The following is a 6,584-nucleotide window of genomic DNA, read 5'->3' as shown; positions in this document are numbered from 1 at the left end:
CTAAAGCCTGTCGCTTTGTGCCATTGCCCAAGCTACCGTCCGCACTTGAGACAGCGAAACTCACATTTAACGGCTTCCACCCTCAGTCGAACGGACAGACGGAGAGGATGAACCAGGAGCTCGAGAACCACCCTGAGGGCACTGGTGGCAGACAACGCGTCCTCCTGGAGTTCCTGTCTGAATATGCACACATCACCCTCCAGTCTTCCGCTACTAATCTGTCTCCTTTTCAGTGTCAGTTTGGGTTCCAGCCTCCCTTGTTTGCAGAGCAGGAGGAGGATGTCGGGGTGCCTTCGGTTCAACACTTCATGAGAAGGTGTAGGCGGACCTGGAGGAAGGCCCGGCAGAACCTGGTGCGCACCGCGAGGACTAACCAGTCCCAGGCCAACCGGCGCCGGCGACCTGCTCCATCCTTCCGTCCAGGGCAGAGGGTGTGGTTGTCCGCACGGGATATTCCCTTGAGAGTGGAGTCCCGCAAGCTGGCGCCTCGGTTTATTGGTCCGTTCAAGGTCGTCCAGAGGATCAACTCGGTGACCTACCAGCTCCAGCTCCCTCGCACCCTGAGGATTAACCCCTCATTCCATGTTTCCCTCCTGCGACCCCTCCTATCCTCTCCTCTGGCTCCGGCTGCCAGGCCCCCTCCCGCCCCCCGCATCGTGGGTGGACAGCCCGCCTTCACAGTTCGCCGGTTGCTGGACTCCCGTCGGGTTGGGCGCGGGTTACAGTACCTGGTGGACTGGGAGGGTTACAACGCAGAGGAGCGCTCATGGGTCCCGGCCCGGAACATTTTTGACGACTCCCTCATCAGTGACTTTCACCGCAAGCATCCTGATCGCCCAGGGGTCGTCAGGAGACGCCCCTAAGAGGGGGGGTACTGTCATGACTTGGGATTTCTGTTTGCGCCACTGGGGTCATTGGCGACCTCTGGTGGCCTAAAGACATTATTTCGGACTTATTGAATTGTTTGCCTCTGTCTTTGTCCCACACCTGTTTTGCATTGTGTAATGATTGTTCAATTAACTTTGCTTGACCAGGGTATAAATACCTGGTAGTGTGCTAGACACGTCTTCGCGACGTTTGTTTAGACGTAATGTTCCTTGTTACCCTCTCGTAACTTTTTCTGCTTGCTAACGTGGTTCTCGGCCGCTGTTTTCGCCGCTTCTTTAAGCGGTGGTCTATGGATACTTTTTTTTCGATTTCTTCGCCTGGGTGAGCAAGAGCTATAATTTCATAGCCTCCTTAGTTAAGCCTTTTTCATATTGACTGTTCTTCTGTGCTTTGGACTTACTACTTTGTTTGGATTATTACCTTTTTGGATTTTACGCTTTCGTTTGGATTACTACCTTTTTGAGTTCTTTTGTGCTTTTGGATCTACCTCTTGTGTTCGAGTTTTTTGCTGTTTCAAGACACGGTTGCATTTTGTGAAACTCCGTTTTTGCGGGGAGAAAATAAAGGAAACTTTTGACTGTAATCTCTGCATCTGGGTCCTCAATAGCCCACTGGGTAAATTGTGGGTTACTAATCCAGCGACCCGGGTTCGCTTCCCGACTCCGGTGTCCTGACAGATTGTATTGTGGTTTTTTGTTAGCCTAGAAATGGTGTTAAATAGGAACTTTGGGTTGTTTTTATTATTGTCAATCAATGAAGAATAGTAAGCCGATTTTGCCTCAGAAAGTACTCGTTTATAGCTTAGAAGACTATCCTTCCATGCCAGGTGGAATACCTCAAGTTTGGTGGAGTACCATTTTTTTTTCTAGTTTTCGTATGGTTTGTGCACGAGTCTGATCAGTGTACCATGGGGCCAGTCTTTTCAGTTTTCTTATTCTCTTTTTTAGTGGCGCAACAGCGTCAAGGGTTGAGTGGAGCGCATGTATGACGCCATCCGTTAGTAGGTCGATATGGGGTGGGGGTGTGCGTACGTCATTTACTTTGCCAGTGGTAGGAGCTGTGGCAAGAGCGACTGGTAGTTTTGATATGAATTCTGCTGTAGTCCTGTCGGATAGACAGCGGCTGTAGAAGTAGGTTAATTCCGTTGTTGGACGGAGATCTAATTTCATGTTGAATGTAATTAGGTGGTGATCTGAAAGGGCAGTATTTTGAGGTAGAACTAGAGGGCGGTCAATTTCTAGGCCATGTGTTAATACAAGGTCAATGGTGTGATTATGGTGGTGAGTTGGTGTGTTTACATGTTGGGAGAACCCGATAGAGTCTATTAGTGATTGGAATGCAATTGTAAGGCTATTATTTTCATTATCCATGTGGATATTAAAATCTCCCACTATGAGGATTTTATCAGAGTTTACAACCAGGGCGGATAGGAAGTCGGAAAATTCAGATAAAAATTCAGTGTAGGGGCCTGGTGGTCTATATAGTGTCACGAGAGTGACCGGCTGAGTGGCTTTTGAGTTTGCATGTACATATACATTCCCGCGTGATAATACAGTGGCAGCCAATCACACACACCAGCTTTATTGAAGCTTTTGCCCTCATAGAGGTTTATACGGCAGCTGGCGGTGAACATATTAACAGGGCAACCTTTATCATAGGCGGCATGGATCCGTGATCCTGCCCTGGAATGTTTCATGTGCAACATAACATGTAGACACCAATGAACACACTTATCATCATTCTCAGGCCAGGGGATTCAGAGATCGCTCGCCTGCATAACGCCATGTAGAAAACTAGGTTCAGCCACATCTAACATATAGAATCTAATGAAAGTGTGGCGAGAACTCCAGCTTGCAGCTTTGCAAATATCTTCCACTTTAGTAAGGCCCAGGAAGACGAGACGCCCCGCGTAGAGTGTGCATGTCACCAACGCGCTTTGCTGACGTCAACGCCAGTAGCAGCGCAGTCTTTAAAGAGACAAACTTTATGTCCACCGTCTCCAGGGGCTCGAACGGAGGCCCTGTGAGAGCATGTAACACAACCAGCAGATCCCAAGAGGGTATGAGGTGTCTCTCTGGCACCCTGAGCCGTCTCACCCCCGCCATAAAGCAAGACGCTAGCGGGTGACTGCCAGGAGAACTGCCATTAATGCCTGCGTGGCAGGCTGAAATGGCAGCCAGGTACACTTTGAGAGTGGAAGCCGCCTTCCCCTCATCAAACAACTGCTGCAGGAATTCTAGAATAACGCCCAGCGCGCAGTTAATGGGGTCATGCTGACGCGCAGCACACCATCGTGCAAAACTGCGCCACTTCAGCGTATACAGAGCCCGTGTCGACACAGCTCGGGCACTTTGTATTGTAGCCACCACCACATCCGATAAGCCCAACGCTATGAGCCTGCACCGTTCAGGTGCCAGGCTCTGAGACGCCACCACTCCGGATGGGGGTGCCACACTGTCCTGTGCGCCTGCGTTAGGAGGTCTCTCCGCAGAGGCAGCTCCCAAGGCTGTTGCACTGACATATTGACTAGATCTGCCGCCCACGGCTGATTGGGCCAGTGGGGGGCTATCAATATCAATTCTTTGCCCTCGTCCGCTACCCTGCACAGCACTTGCTGGAGGAGCGGAATCGGGGGAAAAGCATATAGGCGTAGATCTGGCCACTGGTGGCCCAGCACGTCTATGCCCAGTGGGGGGTTGTCGCCCCCTAGCGAGAACCAGAGCTGGCAGCAGGTGTTCTGCCTGTTTGCGAACAGGTCCACCTGCGCCCTGAAAAAACGCACCCAGATCTGTTCTATCACCTGTGGGTGTAGACACCAATCTGCTGCTCGAGGATCGCCCCTCGATAACAGGTCCGCACCGTAGTTGAGGTGACCTGGAATATGAACTGCCCTGAGGGAAAGGACGTGACTCGCTGCCCACAGGAGCAGGCGAGTCGCCCAATGGTGCAGTGACTGGGAGTGCACTCCGCCTTGACGGTTTATATACGCCAAGGCCGCAGTGTTGTCCGTCCTCACTAACACATGCTGACCACTCAGTCTGGGCAGAAAGTGTCGTAGAGCCAGGACTACTGTACGCAGTTCTAACACATTTATGTGAGACGCGGCCTCTGTCACAGACCAGAGACCGTTCACGCCTCTCCCCTCGCAGACCGCTCCCCACCCTTTGGTGGAGGCATCTGTGGTCACTACTACGCGACGCGACACTATGCCCATAGTGCCCAACGCAGCGAGAAACCAGGGGGTTCTCCAGATTGCCAGGGCTTTCCTGCATCTGGAGGACACCATTACTCTGCGGTGCCTGTCTGTGACTGCGTTGAGCCTCAGAGACAAGTACCATATTTGGAACGGCCGCATACGCAACATCCCCAGCGGGAGTGCGATAGCGGCTGACGCCATCATTCCTAACAGGCGTTGGCAGCACAGCGACGAGACTGACTGTCCCAGTCGGAACTGGCGCACGCATGTTTTGATGGCATTTATTCGTTCTCGAGACAGCCTGACCTCCATGGAGGTGGAGTCTAGAACCATGCCTAGGAAATGCGTAATTTGCCTTGGGCACAAACGCTTTTTTCCCTGTTTATCACAAAGCCCAGTCGATACAGGTGCGCCACCACTAGATGGCCATCCTGCACCGCTGCGGCCTCTGAATGAGCAGCTATTAACCAATCGTCCAAATAATTGTATACGCGTAAGCCGCGTAGACGTAATGGGGCGATGGCTGCTTCTACGCACTTTGTGAATACCCTCGGCGCCAGAGCTAAGCCGAATGGGAGTGCGTTGAATTAGTACGCTATTCCTCCGAATGCAAACCTCAGATATAAGAATAGAATAGAATAGAATAGACTTTATTTGTCATTGTGCATTGGATACACAACGAAATTTGTTTGTGCAACCACTAAAAAAAGTGCAGTTGTGCTGGGTGGAGGGTATGAGGGTTGTGTGATTGTTTAGTTCTGTGATGGCCCTGGGGATGAAACTGTTCTGCAGTCTGGAGGTGCGGGCTGTAGTGGCCCGGTAGCGCCTGCCAGAGGGTAGCAGGGTGAAGAGATGGTTTGCGGGGTGAGTCTCATCCTTCAAAATGCCACATGCTCGGCGGAGGCAGCGTGTCCTAAAGATGTCGTCCAGGGGAGGCAGTGGAAGTCCAATTATTCTCTCCGAAGACCTTATGACCTGACTGAGGGATTTCCTGTCCTTGTCTGTGCAGTTGACATACCATGCAGTGATACAGTATGTGAGGACACTTTCAATGCAACAGTGGTAAAAAGACTTAAGCAGCTCGGAAGACAGGTTGTTTCTCTTCAGTATTCTCAAGAAGTAGAGCCGCTGCTGTGCTTTCTTGACTGTGGCGGTTGTGTTACTCATCCATTTCAGGTCCTCTGAGAGCATAACCCCCAGGAACTTAAAGCAGGAGGTCCTCTCCACTTCCTCACCATTGATGATGAGGGGTTGAGGGTTTGCCTTTTGCCGTCTGAAGTCAACTATGATTTCTTTTGTCTTTTTGACATTCAGGGTCAGGTTGTTTTGCTTACACCATCCTGTCAGTCTGTCAACTTCGTCTCTGTAGGCACTTTCATTTCCGTTGGTGATTTGTCCTACCACAGTCGTGTCATCTGCAAATTTGATTACTGTATTTGAAGTATGGGTGTTGGTGCAGTCATATGTGTAGACGGAGTAGAGCAGGGGACTCAATACACAGCCTTGTGGAGCTCCGGTGCTGAGGGACAGGCTCGAGGATTGGTGAGGACCCAGTCTCACTGTCTGGGGGCGATCTGTTAGGAAATCCTTAATCCACATACACAGGCTGTAGCTGAGGCCCAGATCAAGGAGTTTGGTGTCTCCGATGGTGGATATCTCCGATGTCTGTGGTGGATCGGAACGTGGAAATATGCGTCTTTTAAGTCTATCGTGATAAACCAATCGTTTCGCCTTATAAACTGCACGAGCCGGCGTGGGGTCAGCATTCTGAACCGTAGCGGCATGAGTGCTTTGTTTAACACACGTAGATCTAATATTGGCCGATAATTCCCGTCCTTTTTGGGGACCGGCTGTAGAAGCCTGAAGCTTCCTCCTCGGGAGGAACTATGCTTATTGCTTCTTTTCTGAGCAGGGAGACTCTTCCTGTAGGAAGTGAGACTGTTCCTGCTGCACCACGGATTGGATCACTCCGCTGAATGGCGGAGGGGGACGGGCGATTTGCAGCACGTAACCCTTTGTGACCGTTCTCAGCACCCATGGTGAGACTGCGCATGCGCGCCAAGTCGCCGCACAAACCAGCCAGGTTATGCTTTGAGTTGAATTTGTCGGGAACTAACCCGCTCATGGTCAATGAGTCTAAGCCTAGATCTGCACCCACTCCGCCTAGGGAGGGGGACGAGATCTGGGGTCGCCCCCTCATGGTTTTGAAAAAAATTGGGGGGTGCGATTGCACTGTGTGCGCGCAGCTGGCTGCTGCTGTGCTGCAGGCTGAGCTGGAGGGCGGAAGGGGTGTCTCTGCCAGCCTCGCCTGGTGGGCACCTTTGCTGGAGGAGCTGGCGAGCGGAACAGTTAAATAATTAGCAGTGCCACCATAGAATCCCTAAAACTATAGGTCAAACAATTACTAGAAGAAAGAATAGAAAAAGAAAGCCTTTATTGTCATTGCATTCGCATACAACGAAATTTGAATTAATGGAGGTACGTTTTTTTTCACCATACG

This window comes from Clupea harengus, chromosome 9, assembly GCF_900700415.2.
Source record: "Clupea harengus chromosome 9, Ch_v2.0.2, whole genome shotgun sequence".
Lineage (NCBI taxonomy): Eukaryota > Metazoa > Chordata > Actinopteri > Clupeiformes > Clupeidae > Clupea > Clupea harengus.
The sequence above is the reverse complement of the archived record's forward strand: the minus strand, read 5'-3'. Positions refer to the sequence as shown.